Below are 18,330 nucleotides of genomic sequence, written 5' to 3'. Positions count from 1 at the left end.
TAAATATTTTGTTGACACCCACCTACGTAGGGAGAAATAATCATCGTAGTAAAATAAAAGAAGTCAGAACTCGAACGGAAAGATTTAGGTGTTCCTTTTTCCCACGTGCCATTTGAGAGTGGAATGACACAGAAGTAGTATGAAGATGGTTCGATGAACCCTCTGCCAGGTACTTAAGTGTGAATTGCAGAGTAACCATGTAGGTGTAGATGCAGATGTACGTGAAGATTCTGCTGCCGTTCATTTACAGTGTGGAAATTATCTCGTGCGCTATCGGGTGGTTATTATATCTTCGATGAAGATTTTTAAGGAGAGCGAGTTCAGATTTAGAATCAGAGGAGTTGACAAAGTTTTCTTCCGGTACTGTATTACCGTAGTAAAGGTCTTTTAAGATCACCGTAAGCTCTGCCGCCACTATTGTAATTTCCTTTGACAGCTCGTGCTTAAATCATACATGCACCTGAGAATCCCAAAAGGAACATCCCGTTCTCTCAAGATCTTTGAGATGTCTGTATAGAGTTTCCTCACTGGTAAACTTCCACAAGTTGAAATAGTTCATGGAACTGACGGATCAAACGTTAGCACAGAAGTAACTTTGTTCGAACGCGAGCAGTCGTCGTGCAGAGATGTATAATCGAATGTCTTTTACATTGCCTTGCTAGTGAAGGCAGAGTCTCACACAATCAGTAATGAGACTTATAGAATATCAGAGGAAATTTATTCATGCAGGATAACAAGGCGTGCTCTGAAAACTGGGCCCCGTTCGTTAAGAATTTTATGTTCTAATACTTGCGCCGCAAGTATAGGCGTCGTTCGTTACTTTCCAAAAACGATTAATGGCACCAACAGATATTCTAAGTGCTTTGCACTGTACTTTATTAAGTTTTTTAGCAATGTATCCGTCGCCGATCCCAAACTATCTGATATGTGGCTTATGAGGAGTTGCTCGGCTATTGTGCCCCATTCTGTCTAACGCCCTACGGACTGTCATGCTAGATGGAGTGGTGGTAGCAGTTTGGAACTCACGAGTGATAAGCCACATATCTGGACACCCCTATGTAATGCGGAATGACGACTAGGTGTCAGGGGTCAACATAGTAGGAGACAGGGAGTATTGTGTTGCCAGCAGAGAAGCATTGACACCACAATGGGGCAATCAGGAGCGTTCAGTGGCTTCCAATGTGAACTAGTCACTGGACGCGACAAGCGTAAAAAATCCATATGGAACTTTACAACCCTTATAAAACTGCACAAGTCGACTGTTGGTCGTGTGATGTGAAATGCAAACGCGAAAGCACAACCATAGCTATACCAAGACCAGGCAGACCTCATTCACTGGCAGGCAGACACCGTCGAGCACTGGAGGAGGTGGTTGTAAAAAATTGGATGCGATCAGCGGACAGAATCGCTCTTCAGTTCAAAACTGCTACCACCAGTCCATCGAGCACAATGACAGTGCTTGGGGCATGAGAAAGAATGGCACACAATAGTCGAGCAACTCCTCACAAGCCACATATTTCTGTAGTCAATGGTAAGCGACACTTGAGCTGGTGTAAAGAGAGACGCCAATGGACAGTGGATGACTGGAAAACAGTGATTTTGAACGATGAACGTTGTCTGCTCTCAAGAGTAATGTAAGCAGTTAAGTACAAAAATGTGTGTGCGCGTTCCTATATGACCAAACTGCTGAGGTCACCTCGGTCCCTAGACTTACACACTAATTAAACTAACTTCAACTAATGTATGTTAAGAACAAAACACACACCCAAGCCCGTGGGAGGACTCGAGCCTCTGGCGGGAGGGGATGCGCAGTGCATGACATGCCACCTCTAACCGCACGACTCGAGCCTCCAGTGGGACGGGGCACGCAATCCGTGACATGCCTCCTCTAACTGGAGGGCTTGAGTCTCCAGCGGGAGGGGAAGTGCAGTCCGTGACATGCCTCCTCTAATCGGAGGGCTCGAGCCTGCGGTAGGAGGAGACACACAGTCCGTGAAATGCCGCCACTAACTGGAGGACTCGAGCCTCCAGCTGGAGGGGATGCTCAGTCCATGACATGCCGCCTCTAACCAGACGACTCGAGCCTCCAGCGGGAGGGGATGCGCCGTCTGTGACATGCCTCCTCTAACCAGAGGGCTCAAGCCTCCGGCGGCATGGGACGCACAGTTCTTGACATGCCGCCTCTAACTGGAGGACTCGAGCCTCTGGCAGGAGGGGATGATGAGTCCATGACATGCCGCCCCTAACCATACAACTGGAGCCTTCAGCGAGAGGGGATGCGCAGTCCGTGACATGCCTCCTTTAACTGGAGGGCTCGAGCCTCCAGCAGGAGGGGACACACAGTCCGTGACATGCCGCCTCTAACTGGAGGACTCGAGCCTCTGGCGGGTGGGGACACACAGTCCATGACATGCCACCTCTAACCAGATGACTCGAGCTTCCAGCAGGAGGGGACACACAGTCCGTGACATGCCGCCTCTAACTGGAGGACTAAATCCTTCGGCAAGAGGGGATGCTCAGCCCATGACATGCTGCTTCTAACCAGACGACATGAGCCTCCAGTGGGAGGGGATGTGCATACCGTTACATGCCTCCTCTAACCAGAGGGCTCGAGCCTCCGGCAGGAGGAGACGCACAGTCTGTGACATGCCGCCTCTAACCAGACAACTCGAGCCTCCAGCGGGAAGGGCCGCACAGTCTACGACATGCCTCCTCTAACCGGATGACTCAAGCCTCCGGCGGGAGGGGACGTACAGTCTGTGACATGCTGCTTCTAACTGGAAAACTTTAGACTCTGGCGGAAGGGGATGCTCAGTCCATAACATCCCACCTCTAACCAGACGTCTCAAGCCTCCGGCGGGAGGGGATGCGCAGTCCGTGACATGCCGCCTCTATCCGGAAGGCCACTCCGTGCTGCACTGAAGTACAGAGGAGGTGGTGTTGCGGTATGTGGATGTTTCTATAGTTAGTGCTATGATTCTTGTCGTCAGTTGTTATGATGATAGGTGACCACTGTTAAATAGAAACATATATTGCAGGTTTGGCAGTGAAGTCGGTAAGGAGCTGGCTGCATAGTCTGTATCTGCAACCACTGAAATAATTAGCAGTTGTTGGAAAAATTAATATATATTGTACTTAACTTGTGTTACAGGCTTCTTCATATGCTGCATACATATAATTACAAACAGATATCTAGAGAGGCATTACTTATGCCATACTTGACTGAGCCCGAGGTTGCTTCCCATCAGCTGAAAGCTATGCTGCATTCCTAGTTGACGTCCTGAGCAAGGGTGGACGAGAGCTCGCTAGATACTTGTCACAAGCGACGGAGCAGCGCTAGCGGCGCTAGTCGCGACTCGCGGGTCCAGCGATATCTATTACAGACCGCGGTCGATATCTGCAAACCCCTAACAAATGTGGTATCGAACGTTGATACCACAGTTAGCATGTGGTCCCCTTGTTGTGCTTAAGAAAATGCTAAACGTCAAAGGATGTGAATACATTTTACAGGCTTGCGTTATCTGTATAGTGGAGGAACTATTTGGTGACGATGACTGATTGTATTAGGGTATAAATACATCTTGTTATAAACCAGCATCTGTGAGCGGATAGTTTGTGGACAATAACATTTCTGAAAGACACTGGTGTGTCGAGAGTCCCAATCTAAACTCATTGTCACACATCTGTGATGAATTAGAATTTCGATTTGACTCCACACCCAAGCGTCCAACATCACTACCTTCTTTGGTTTCGGCTGTTGAGAAAGAATGGTCTGCCATTCCTCCAAAGACATTTTGACACATCATTGAAAGTTACCTTGGTAGAATTCAAGCTGTCATAAAGGCGAAGTGTGGACACACTCGAGTATCAATGTCCGTTAATAGGTTGGATAGTTTATATACGTCCATAGACTCTATGTGACAGTATTGGGCCATGATGTATATTCGTTCGGGTCTTGCAGCCCCCCATGTTACGTCTACCAGTGCTCTTAACACGTTGATGTTTCTCTCATGTTTGATAACACTTGATTTATGTGAGCTATCCATCGCAGTTTATGGTCGATCTGGTAGTCCAAAGTATTTCACAACAGGTTTCGTCGAATACATACACTGAAGAGCCAAAGAAACTGGTACACCTGCCTAATATCGTGTAGGGCTCCGAAGAGCACGCTGAAGTGCAACAACATGACCGGACATGGGATCGAATAATGTCTGAAGTGGTGCTGGAGGGAACTGACACCACGAATATTGCAGGGCTCTCTATAAATCCGTAAGAGTACGAGGGGATGAAGAGCTCTTCTCAAGAGCAAGTTGCAAGGCATCCCAAACTTGCTCAATAATGTTCACGTCTGGGGAGTTTGGTGGCCAGCAGAAGTGTTTAAACTCAAAAGAGTGTTCCTGGAGACACCCTGTAGCAATTCTAGACGTGTGGGGTGTTGCAAGTGTTGCCCAGCTCCGTAGGAATGCACAATGGACGTGAATGGATGTCATGGGCCATGCATTCATGATGTTGTCTCCATACCCGTACACGTCCATCCGCTCGATACAATTTGAAACGAGACTCGTCCGACCACGCAACGTGTTTCCAGCCATCAGCAGTCCAATGTCGGTCTGGAAGGGTCTAGGCGAGGAGTAAAGCTTTGTGTCATGCAGTCATCAAGGGTACAAGAGTGGGTCTCCGGCCCGAAAGTGCATATCGATGACGTTTCGTTGAGTAGTTCACACGCTGACACTTGCTGATGGCCCAGCATTGAAATCTGCAACAGTTTGCGGAAGGGTTGCACTTCTGTCATGCTGAACTTTCTCTTCAGTCTTCGTTGGTCCCGTTCTTGCAGGATCTTCTTCCGGCCGTAGCGATGTCGGTGAATTGATGTTTTACCGGATTCCTGATATTCGCGGCACACTCGTGAAACGGTTGTACGGGAAAGCCCCAATTTCATCGCAAACTCGGAGATTCTGTGTCCCATTGACCGTGCGTCGACTATAACTCACCTAAATCTTGATAAGCCGCCATTGTAGCAGCAGTGACCGATCTAACAACTGCGCCGGACACTTGTCTTGTTTAGGCGTTGCCGACCGCAGCGCCGTATTCTGCCTGTTTACATATGTCTGTATTTGAGTACACATACCTATACAAGTTCCTTTGGCGCTTCAGTGTATTATGTTCCTTACGTCGTAGACGGGATCTCTTGCTTCCGGTATCTGGCGTGGATGCTCGCATTGGACTCGTTCTGTGACATGATTATTCCGTTTTCCTCCAGCCAGTAGCTGAGTGTTGTCATCGCCCCATGCATTTTATGCTGCTCTTTTGCTCTACAGTTGCTGGTTGTGTATACGCACAAATCGTCAGAGTGTTAACATATATATTTATTTTGCTGTCGAACATATTGTGCGTGTCTGCGCTGTAGATATTAAACAGTACTGGCGAGAGAATTGATCCTTATGGGATACCCTTGATCGTCGTCCTTGGTCCAACGCTGTTATTGCCAACTTTGATGCTAAGTTCTCTGTCATTAAGTAGATCCTTATGGGATACCCTTGATCGTCGTCCTTGGTCCAACGCTGTTATTGCCAACTTTGATGCTAAGTTCTCTGTCATTAAGTAGATAAGTGCAGTTGTCATTGAAGTTAAGAGAGATATTGTGCCGTTTCATTTTCTAGGCAAGTAGTCAGAGGTCGTCTGCATCAAAGGCGTTGTCAGTAGCCTTATAAACCGCTATTAAGGACTTGCTGTTGCTGAGGCCAAGTTGGATACCGGTAGTAAGTTGTAGTAAAATATCATAGCTTCTACTTCCTCTTTTCAAACCCATCTGTTCAATTTGTAACAGCCCGTTATATTCATATAACTATATGTCCTATTTTTTATCTTCAAGGAACACAACTTAAGTGCTATAGGTCTCTATGACGACAAATCATCCTGGAGTTCTTCAGGTTTCAAAAGTGAAACAACTCGCGTTGTATTCATTTCAGGGACGTGATTCCTATTTGAGTAAGAATTACTAAATATATTACACAGATAAACTCTTCCTTCTCCTGTCAAATTATACAGCATAAGGCAAACGATGTTGTCAAGACGCTGGCGACTATCGACATTGCTACATTGCTAGTTTTTGGTGTTACTCTGGATACTTGCTTTTTGAATGAGACATCGTTCTAGTTGGCGTAGTGGTTAGCACACTGGACTATCATTCGGGAGAACGACGGTTCATTCCCGCGTCCGGCCAGCCTGATTTAGGTTTACCGTGATGTCCCTAAATCACTTCAGGCAATTTCCGGGTTGATTGCTATGAAAAGGTACGGCCGTCTTCCTTCTCCATCCTTCCCTAATCCAATGAGATCGATGACCCCGCTGTTTGATGCCCTCCCCAAATCAACCAGTCAACCAATGAGGCATGGTTGAGACTTCGGACTCGTAACTCAGCACCTTGTCTTTTGTGGGCGCTGTAGATATAAACTTGCGCAATTAAAGTGATGAAGATAAATTTTCAAATGTCAAAAAAGTCTCAGTGATCGAGAACTCTACCATTATCCAATGGCGAAATTTGCGTGGAGTTAGCATTTCCTGCTTATCGTTGAAGAATGTAAGTAGTTTATTATTATCCTACACTACAGCCAATTAAAACTGCAACACCAGGAAGGATAGCAAATACCGAAATTTTACTCATTGTGCATATACAGCGTAGTAAGAAGAATACATGGGCAACAGGACAAATAGCTCTGCAACAGTCTAATAACCTCTGTATCCAGATATAAGTAACAATCAAAAAGTTTCCATTCGAAGGCCGTACTGTCCAGAATCGGTATGCCGATCAGGTAAAACAGCCATGGGCAATGAGGCAATCTCCCACCGACACACCAGGTTGAAGGTACCCATTTGGCGTGAAGAAGTTCGTAATTAACTGCTGCACATTCTCGTCCGACAGGAATCGTCGGCCTTTAAGGCCTCCTTTTAAGGTGCGAAAGACGTGAGATAGAGACCAGGACTACAGGGCGGGTGTTCTAGTGTCTCCCGCTTGAGAAGGCGTAACTTCTGCGTTACGACATCTGCGATTTGGGGATGTGCGTTATTATGAAGCACCCTTTGTCACGCCAGTAACGGCGGTGGTTTTCGACAGACGTGTTGTCCCAGACACGTTTTTCTCACTTCGACGGAGTCACGCAGAGTGGCCTCGCGATCTGAGGCGCAATGTCACAGATTGCGCGGCCCCTCCCACCGGAGGTTCGAGTCCTCCCTCGGGCATGGGTGTGTGTGTTTTTCTTAGCATAAGTGACTTTAAGTTACATTAAGTAGTGTGTAAGTTTGGGGACCGATGACCTCAGCAGTTTGGTCCCTCAGGAATTCACACACACTTGAACATTCTGAACTTCGACGGATGCCTACCGGTGTTTGGCCTTCAGCAGCCAAGAAAAGAATAACAGCACATCGGTCCTGTTTGGACGCATTTGGTAATAACGTTACTGTTGTGCACGTTTCCGTTTTTACCGTACTTCGGGAAGACACAAATGCCACACTACTTCCTTGCACATGTAACCTCGTTGGAGTCGTGCCACGTTGCATACGGCAAGGCGACAAAAGTCATGGAGAGCGATATGCAAATATACAGACGGCGGTAGTATCACGTACGCAAGATACAACAGGGTAGTGAATTTGTAGAACTGTCACTTGTACTCTAGTGATAGATGCGAAAATGTTTCCGAAGTTATTATGGTCGCACCACAGGAATTAAGAGACTCTGAGCGCGGAATGGTAATGGGAGGTAGACGCATGGGACATTCCATTTCAGAAATAGAGAATTCAGTATTCTGAGATCCACCGTGTCGAGAGTGTACAGAGAATAACAAATTTCAGGTATTAACCTTTACCACAGACAACGCAGCGGCCGACGGCCTTCACTTAACGACCGAGAGCAACGGCGTTTGCGTAGAGTTGTCAGTGCTAACAGACAAGCAACGAAGCCTGAAATAACAACAGAAATCAGTGTTGGGCGTGAGACGCATGTATCCGTTAGGACAGTGCGGCGAAATATGCGGTTAATGGGCAATGGCAGCAGAAGAACGACGAGAGTGCCTTTGCTAAATGCACGACATCGTCTACAGCATCTCTCCTGGGCCCGTGACCTTATCGATTGGACCCTAGACGACTGGAAAACTGTGGCCTGATCAGATGATTCTCGATTCCAGTTGATAAGAGCTGATGATAGGGTTCAAGTGTGGTACAGACCCCACAATGCCATGGACCCAAATTGTCAGCAAGGCATTGTGAAAGCTGGTGGTGGCTCCGTAATGATGTAGACTGTGTTTACATGGAATGGAATGGGTCCTATGGTGCTACTGAACCATCATTGACCGTAAATAGTTACGTTCGGCTACTTAGAGACCATTTTCAACCATAATGGTCTTCATGTTCCTAAACAACGATGTCATTTCATAGGGCCACAATTGTTCGCGATTGGTTTGAAGAACGGTTTGCACAGTTCGAGCGAATGATTTGGCCACTCAGATCGCCCGACATAAATCCCATCGAACATTTATGGGACATACTCGACAGGTCAGTTCGTGCGCAAAATCCTGGTCTGCAATTATGGACGGCTACAGAGGCAGTACGGCTCAATATTTTTGCAGGGGACTTCCAATTACACGTTAGTTGCTGCACTACACCGGGAAGAATGAGGTCTGGTCTGATTTAGGAGGTATCCCATGATGCTTTTTTATTCCAGTCTCTGATCGCAAATGAATTCTTTAGACGATGACCGGTTTCAGTCTGTAATGACCATCCTCAGATCATTTTTACACCACGATCTGAGGATGGTCATTACAGACTGAAACCGGTCATCCTCTGAAGAATTCATTTGTGATCAGAGACTGGAATAAAAAAAACATTTTACAGTATTGGATCACTGTATACGCGATTATGTCGCAGTTGGTGGTATCCAATGACTTTGGCCACTTCAATGTATACATTGCAGCAATGCTCTCAAACTGAATCTTTTTTATCTCCCGTTATAAGTCACGGCTACATGCGGTTTTGTGTTATCTTGTTGAAAGATTATGTCACGGAGACCTCGAAGATCGAGTTGTAAACTCAGTTGTACAGCGCAATGTCACGCCAGGTGCTGGACGTGTATGGCGTCGATGAATGCGGTCTGGCAACACTCGTTCCCCTCGGAGCCTCCACACACGAAACAACGATCGCGATGTTGTAACGCAGAACAGGGACTCGTCTGAAACGATGACTTCGTGTCACTTCTGTGTCCTGTCTCCTTGCCACATCGAAGGAAGCTGCAGCTATGGTCGCCATGCTGATTGCCCGTTGTGCACCAGAGGTTGTCGTACTGTCTGTGTGTCTACTGCTCTCACCGCAGATAAGCCCATTTCCTCACTCAAGGTACGTCACCTGGTTGTACAATCCAGCATAGCTAAGCGGACGGTATGTCTGTCCACTAGGGCGCTAGTCGTGTAGCATCGTTGAGAATCTGCATAGTATTGAATATGCGTCTCTTGAACCAATCGATTCCGTATTCGCATGGTATTCATGGGATACCGACCAACACGAGAAGCAATATAGTGGGAAAGTAAACCACAGTCTCCGTTGGCCGCAATCCTACCACTGTCAAATACTGACTCTTGTTGGTAGACGTTTCTACTTCACACAAACAACGAACTTTCAAATGCGATTTCTGAATGAGATAATTGCCGTGAAAATTTTCCTCGTAAACAAAAATTAGATGGCGTTATTCCTACCAACTTTATGTGGTTGCGCTGTATTGATAACTATTTGCATATCCAAGGATGTAATTCAGTTCGGTTGAATCTTTTATGGCCAGCAATGTAGTTAGCTTTTTTTTCTGCGTATTGATCTAAATGGAGAACTGCAAGGAATTGGTTCAATTGAAACTGACACTTAAGTTCCCACCTGTAAAAACAAATTAAGTAACAGAAAAGAAGAGCCTCATTGTCTCGGCGTAGCAGATAAGGTTATCGCACGTCCGCTGACGCAATCTGCAGACAACAGTGGCTGCGACTGCTGCTATGATAACCCGTCGGATTAGGAAACAAAGCAACATAGTGTTCACCGCGTTTTGCGAAGTGAAAAGGCGTTTATAAAGAAAGAAATTACTCGAAGTACATCAGTATGTGTGTGCAGTGTCCTAGGAACGAAAAAGAAGAAGGATCAGTCACAAAAAAACATGGCAAGCTATCAATACAGGACACCATACAGTTGGTCCTGCAAAACCATATAATTTAAAATCAAGATTTCAAGAAAAAAACCCAATGATGATGACACAAAGGTACTGAAACATGTTTGAGTAAAAAGAAAAAACAGCGTGTTTGCAAAAAGGCGTAACCCACAACCTACAACTGAACTGCAAACGAGGAAAGAAAGAAAAAGAGCAGCAGATCCAAAAGGTGAATACCCTGTAATTCTTCCACCTGCCTCCTAATTGACTTTCCCTATTCCACATACCTCCCCATACCCTTCCCACTTCCAGCTGCCTCCTCACACATCCCCCCCCCCCACCGGTCTGTCTGCCTTCTCCTTTCCCCTCTCCCTGTCTATGTATTTCTCCAAGAATTCTGCTCTTCAGGTCCTCCTCACCCTCTCTCCATACATCTCCTCCTCCACCTTTTCTCTAGTAGCTTATTACCTGCAGCTTCACAATGTACGCACATGTAAAATATTTCGAGCATATCTGTACACATATTTCACATGTATCTCCAGCGAATTTCGCTCTACCGTTTCGTTTTCACGTAGCTCAATTTATATGACATCGTATCTCCTAAACTGTGTCATACAGTAACATAATTTTGTAGGTACAGTTAGCGCCATATGTGGATACTGTCTGAGAAATGTGTTGCGAATATAGCTAATAGCAAATAAATAACCAATTAAAGTCATGCATGATGGTGGAGTTTTTCACACATCTCTGTGTTCATGGTGTCATATCTCCCATAACTGCGTGTCGTGCAATGAAATAATTTTGCAAGTACATTCAGTGGCGTATGTGAATACAGCCCGAAAAATGAGTCACGAATATGTTAGTGGTAAAGAAGTAGAAAAATTAAAACGTGGTGCCTGATGTGGCAGTTTCACTGCTTGAATAAGCGCTGGATGAGTAAAGTCTGTTGTTTACGCGTCATGGGCTACACTTCTCTTTCACCCCCACCCTAACACCTTTGTCTTGCCACACAGGAAATGACATGTGTAATAAATTTGATTGAAATCAGTCCAGTGGCTTAGGATGAGGTGTGAAACATACATACATATAATCATTTTTATAGTGTTGTTGTTGTTGTGGTCTTCAACTGGTTTGATGCAGCTCTCCATGCTACTCTATCCTGTGCAAGCTTCTTCATCTCCCAGTAACTACTGCAGCCTACATCCTTCTGAATCTGCTTAGTGTAGTCATCTCTTGGTGTCCCTCTACGATTTTTACCCTCCACGCTGCCATCCAACACTAAATTGGTGAACCCTTGATGCCTCAGAACATGTCCTACCAACCGATCCCTTCTTCTAGTCAAGTTGTGCCACAAACTTCTCTTCTCCCCAATCCTATTCAATACTTCCTCATTAGTTATGTGATCTACCCATCTAATCTTCAGCATTCTTCTGTAGCACCACATTTCGAAAGCTTCTATGCTCTTCTTGTCCAAACTATTTATCGTCCATGGCTACACTCCATACAAATACTTTCAGAAATGTCTTCCTGACACCTAAATCTATACTCGATGTTAAGAAATTTCTCTTCTTCAGAAACGCTTTCCTTGCCATTGCCAGTCTACATTTTATATCCTCTCTACTTCGACCATCATCAGTTATTTTGCTCCCCAAATAGCAAAACTCCTTTACCACTTTAAGTGTCTCATTTCCTAATCTAATTCCCTCAGCATCACCCGACTTAATTCGACTACATTCCATTATCCTCGTTTTGCTTTTGTTGATGTTCATCTTATATCCTCCTTTCAAGACACTGTCCATTCCGTTCAACTGCTCTTCCAAGTCCTTTGCTGTCTCTGACAGAATTACGATGTCATCGGCGAACCTCAAAGGTTTTATTTCTTCTCCATGGATTTTAATACCTACTCCAAATTTTTCTTTTGTTTCCTTTACTGCTTGCTCAATATACAGATTGAATAACATCGGGGAGAGACTACAACCCTGTCTCACTCCCTTCCCAACCACTGCTTCCCTTTCGTGTCCCTCGACTCTTATAACTGCCGTCTGGTTTCGGTACAAATAGTAAATAGCCTTTCGCTCCCTGTATTTTACCCCTGCCACCTTCAGAATTTGAAAGAGAGTATTCCAGTCAACATTGTCAAGTCTACAAATGCTAGAAACGTAGGTTTGCCCTTACTTAATCTAGCTTCTAAGATGTGTCGTAGGGTCAGCACTGCCTCACGTGTTCCAACATTTCTACGGAATCCAAACTGATCTTCCCCGAGGGCGGCTTCTACCAGTTTTTCCATTCGTCTGTAAAGAATTCGCGTTAGTATTTTGCAGCTGTTACTTATTAAACTGATAGTTTGGTAATTTTCACATCTGTCAAAACCTACTTTCTTTGGGATTGGAATTGTTATATTCTTCTTGAAGTCTGAAGGTATTTCGCCTGTCTCATACCTCTTGGTCACCAGATGGTAGAGTTTTGTCATGACTGGCTCTCCCAAGGCTGTCAGTAGTTCCAATGGAATGTTGTCTATTCCGGTGGCCTTGTTTCGACTCAGGTCTTTCAGTGCTCTGTCAAACTCTGCTTAGCCATTTTGCACTTCCTGTCGATCTCATTTTTGAGACGTCTGTATTCCTTTTTGCCTGCTTCATTTACTGCATTTTTATATTTTCTCCTTTCATCAATTAAATTCTATATTTCTTCTGTTACCCAAGGATTTCTACTAGCCCTCGTCTTTTTACCTACTTGATCCTCTGCTGCCTTCACTACTTCATCCCTCAAAGCTGCCCATTCTTCTTCTACTGTATTTCTTTCCCCCACTCCTGTCAATTGCTCCCTTATGCTCTCCCTGAAACTCTGTACAACCTCTGGTTCTTTTAGTTTATCCATGTCCCATCTCCTTAAATTCCCACCGTTTTGCAGTTTCTTCAGTTTTAATCTACAGGTCATAACCAATAGATTGTGGTCAGAGTCCACATCTGCCCCTGGAAATGTCTTACCATTTAAAACCTGGTTCCTAAATCTCTGTCTTACCATTATATAATCTATCTGAAACCTGTCAGTATCTCCAGGCTTCTTCCATGTATACAGCCTTCTTTTATGATTCTTGAACCAAGTGTTACCTATGATTAAGTTGTGCTCTGTGCAAAATTCTATCAGGCGGCTTCCTCTTTCATTTCTTTGCCCCAGTCCATATTCACCTACAACGTTTCCTTCTCTCCCTTTTCCTACTTCCGAATTCTAGTCACCCATGACTATTAAATGTTCATCTCCCTTCACTATCTGAATAATTTCTTTTATTTCATCATACATTTGTTCAATTTCTTCGTCATCTGCAGAGCTAGTTGGCATATAAACTTGTACTACTGTAGTAGGTGTGGGCTTCGTATCTATCTTGGCCACAATAATGCGTTCACTATGCTGTTTGTAGTAGCTTACCCGCATTCCTATTTTCCTATTCATTATTAAACCTACTCCTGTATTACCCCTATTTGATTTTGTGTTTATAACCCTGTAGTCACCTGACCAGAAGTCTTGTTCCTCCTGCCACCGAACTTCACTAATTCCAAATATATCTAACTTTTACCTATCCATTTCCCTTTTTAAATTTTCTAACCTACCTGCCCGATTAAGGGATCTGACATTCCACGCTCCGATCCGTAGAACGCCAGTTTTCTTTCTCCTGATAACGACATCCTCTTGAGTAGTCCCCGCCCGGAGTTCCGAATGGCGGATTATTTTACCTCTGGAATATTTTACCCAAGAGGACGCCATCATCAATTAATCATACAGTAAAGCTGCGTGCCCTCGGGAAAAATTACGGCCGTAGTTGCCCCTTGCTTTCAGCCGTTCGCAGTACCAGCACAGCAAGACCGTTTTGGTTAATGTTACAAGGCCAGATCAGTCAATCATCCAGACTGTTACCCCTGCAACTACTGAAAAGGCTGCTGCCTCTCTTCAGGAACCACACGTTTGTCTGGCCTCTCAACAGATACCCCTCCGTTGTGGTTGAACATACGGTACGGCTATCTGTATCGCTGAGGCACGCAAGCCTCTCCACCAACGGCAAGGTCCATGGTTATTGGGGGGGGGGGGGGGGAGGATTTTTATAGTATGTATAGATTATTAACCACCTCAACCATCCTTGTATTCTCGCGGGACTGACACAAACCAGTATGTGTGGCGTTCAGTGCAAAGAGGAATCAAGTCACAACAAGGAAGTTCTTTTGTTGAATAATTAATGACAGGAAAAACTTTACTCAACTTTAAAATGTTTGAAAGGTAGAAGATATTTTGTACAATGTATTCTCATATTGATTCATCGTAAATTTAGGTGCTAGTGCAATCTACCTTGAGTAGGAAACTGAAATTTTGGACTTGGTACTTTCGTTCTCTGAATGTATCGTACTTGTGTCTTCCTCAAAAAAATGGCTCTGAGCACTATGGGACTCAACTGCTGTGGTCATCAGTCCCCTAGAACTTAGAACTACTTAAACCTAACTAACCTAAGGACATCACACACATCCATGCCCGAGGCAGGATTCGAACCTGCGACCGTAGCAGTCGCACGGTTCCGGACTGCGCGCCTAGAACCGCGAGACCACCGCGGCCGGCTGTCTTCCTCTTTATCTAGTCTTCAGGTTATACTAAAAAAAAGTAAATTAAACACACTTCGTAAATATATGATTTTATTCCGTGTGTCTGCTTATAACAAATATTTCCATACAGCAAGTTAGACAATTCAGATTCAGAGAACACTGTATTCATTTTCGTCTTGCAAAACTGAGGAAGCTCTTGTGCAGTGACACATGGTAGGTCCTTGAAATACTGGTGCTGGACAGGTAGAATGTATAGCTGTATATCATCCAAGTTCTTTTCCTTCACTTTTCTTACTGATCAACGTTTGATGTAGAGAGGCCCCTGATCGATGTTACAAAAGTATGTCATGAGGTGCCCAGATTTCTTTCTTAAGTCAACTTCTTCAAATTGCACATCAGGGTTCAGAGTCTGCTTCAACATCAGGATAAAAGGGCATTCCATTTCGTAATCTAACCATCTCATAGTCAGCTAGTTGATGTCATAACCATCATCCATTTCTTTCTTTTTGTTACTGAATTCTCCAAGTTCCTGGAGGATAAGAAGTATGAGAATTTTATTCCAGTGACCTCAGATCTATTTGCCTGTCTAACAATATGTATCTAATCATTTGGAGTATAAATGTGCAAAATTTTCCTGTAGGCTTTCTCCACTAAACCAAAATCACTATGATTAGGTCAGTAAGGATGCCCTGACACTAAGAATTTGTGATCAATCGCTGAGACTTCACTATCGTATCTTTACGTAATTTAATGAGAAACAATAATATTTTAATGTTCTTCTTTTGATCAGTACAAGAGTCTGAATATGAGATTATTTATTAGGTGTAGTGGTTACGAACTCTTACTGATCTCACTCCAGTCCTTAAGAAATATTTGAAGGGAATGTCTTTAGGAATTCCGGAATCAACTCTTTTCACGAATCTCATAATCGGAGCTAACTGAACAAATCACGAAAGACACCCAAGTCGCCGACTGTAATCACTGTTTCCAGAAGGAACGAAAAATATTTGCTCTGATTGTAGCATTGCGACTCGTAGAAGGAGACGTTAGCAGGAAGTCTTTTAACTCGAACTCGTATATCTTTCCTTGTAATATATCCCGGCCCGCAGTTCCACTCCCGTTACCTAATACTTCTCTTCCATTTCACGGTGTAGAGAACGTATTCTTCCTCTGCTCTCTTCTCCATCTTTATTGCAGACTTTATTGTCAGTTGCTGCAGAAGCATCACCTTCCACAGCAGCTGTGTCCCCTCCTCCATTAAAAGAAAAATGTACTAACGTGATATACAATCACTGTGAAAGTATCATGTAATATTCTTTATATCTTATATTGTAGGTAAATCGTAAAATATAAAAATACCGTTATCATATATTTAATCACACGAGCCCAGTCTCTCAATTATCGAACGTACAAAGTAATTATTAGCTTACCTGAGCTAGAGCGCTGATATTCCGATGCATTATCTTCCATATCTTCAGACGAATCACTCATAATCATCAGTCCGCTTTAATTAGAGCTCACCCGCCGACAGTGACAATGGACATGCTCCCATTGTGCTCTGAACAAAAGACTGCTCCCATTTGTGCTCAACAGTGTTGCTAAATCTAGAGCTGTTATTTACGATATCTGGACATGAATCTTTTATGTTCTGAAAGCAGCATCATAAATAATTCTTAAGAGTGGAGTTAAGTCCAAAACGACAAAAATGGAATTATTCCCTTGTACTCTGAAGGCCCCATATATCACACTATCTACATCCATACACCGTAGTCCACTACATTCGCCGGCCGAAGTGGCCGTGCGGTTCTAGGCGCTGCAGTCTGGAACCGAGCAACCGCTACGGTCGCAGATTCGAATCCTGCCTCGGGTATGGATGTGTGTGATGTCCTTAGGTTAGTTAGGTTTAATTAGTTCTAAGTTTTAGGCGACTGAGGACCTCAGAAGTTAAGTCGCATAGTGCTCAGAGCCATTTGAACCACTTCATTCACCACCTAATGCTCGCGACGTTACTTGGATTCCTGCAACAGGGAAGATGAGACAACGATGAATAGAGACCAGTGTTGTTACCGTCGTGTGCCCGCCTAGGCTAGTAATGCTTACATGTATGTATGGAAGACCAGACACTGTTGACGATCTACAGCTGTACGAAATATTTAGAAATTTATTCGCTGACTGCTAATTCTTCAACATCAGCCGTAGGCCTATTAAGTATCGATTTACCTCTCAGTCCGGCGCAAATTTTCTTATGCCGCTGTTGGGTAGTAAATCTATACCTAATTCAACTGAGTCGGTGAGTTGGAAAAGGGATCATGCCCCAGATAGCAAGTTTTTCAGAAGACACGAAAAGCTGTTTTACCACACAGCGGGCATAAACACTGTGTCGTGGAGTTGCTGTGCAGCAATCGGCCCCATAGTGAAACAGTATACACCATCGAGTGTGGTCAGTAACCCACTTTTAATGTGCTGGAGATGATCCTTCTCCGAACCTGATGATACTGATGAGGCAACAAGAGTTCTGTTTGCAGCCAAAGAATTATGTTGTGCAAGTTCACACTATTCATATTTATTATAACAATAAAAGACTGTTATGAGCATACAGGTTTATTCATAACGTACCCGAAATACAGCCACAATCAAAATACCGTAATGCAGACAATGGTGGGTATGTTCCAGTCATCTTTATCTTGTATATCCGTCGCTAGCCACTGGGAGATACTGCTATAAAATGGTCTACGCTCGTCAGATATGTATTGTAGAATTTTCTTTACGTTTTCTAGTTTCTTGTTCTTCATTGGAACAGGTCCACTATACGTTGCTTTACCTGGACATAGCCCATTCTCTGTCACAATACTCATCTAGCGAGCACTTTGTTGATGGGACAAGACCCTTTGCTATACCAAATAATGCATGCAGATACAAAGATTAGGTATCTCTGATAAAGGAAATTTGGAAAAATAGTGGATGTGACACCTTCTCCAAGTCAAGAATTTACTGATGACTCGGAATTCGAAATCATCGAATAAATTTCGAAATAAATTTTTATCTCAGTACGTAACTGTTACGAGGTAACATTACAAAACTTTTTCATATCGCTGTATGAAGAGAAACAGCATTCTGTTAGTACACTACTGTAAAGTAACAACTATTTCTACACATGTATAGTTTCGTGTTCAAGAATTTTCAGTAGTTGGAGCCCCAGAGCTTGCTGATTTACTGGAAATCATGTTGCTCCAGCGTCAGTTGCTTTGTAAAATCTTTGTACTGGCCGCCAGTTTCGATTGTTAATAAGTATTATGAATCACAATGCGCTTTTCAATTACAGTTCCTTGTAGTATACATACACGATGTTTCATATTACTCTAAATCACGCCATAAATACGAACTGGACGACAGAACACAATACGAAGACTTTAAAGATTCATCAGGAAATCAATGTATCATTAACACACCGCATACAGCCTCTGGAAACTAATAAACGGTTGGAACAACATAAAATTAATCGCAGGTAATGCATACGTCACACAGATTCATTGGAAGAATCCTCAGTAAGTGTAGTCCAACCAAAAAAAC

This window comes from Schistocerca gregaria, chromosome X, assembly GCF_023897955.1.
Source record: "Schistocerca gregaria isolate iqSchGreg1 chromosome X, iqSchGreg1.2, whole genome shotgun sequence".
Lineage (NCBI taxonomy): Eukaryota > Metazoa > Arthropoda > Insecta > Orthoptera > Acrididae > Schistocerca > Schistocerca gregaria.
The sequence above is the reverse complement of the archived record's forward strand: the minus strand, read 5'-3'. Positions refer to the sequence as shown.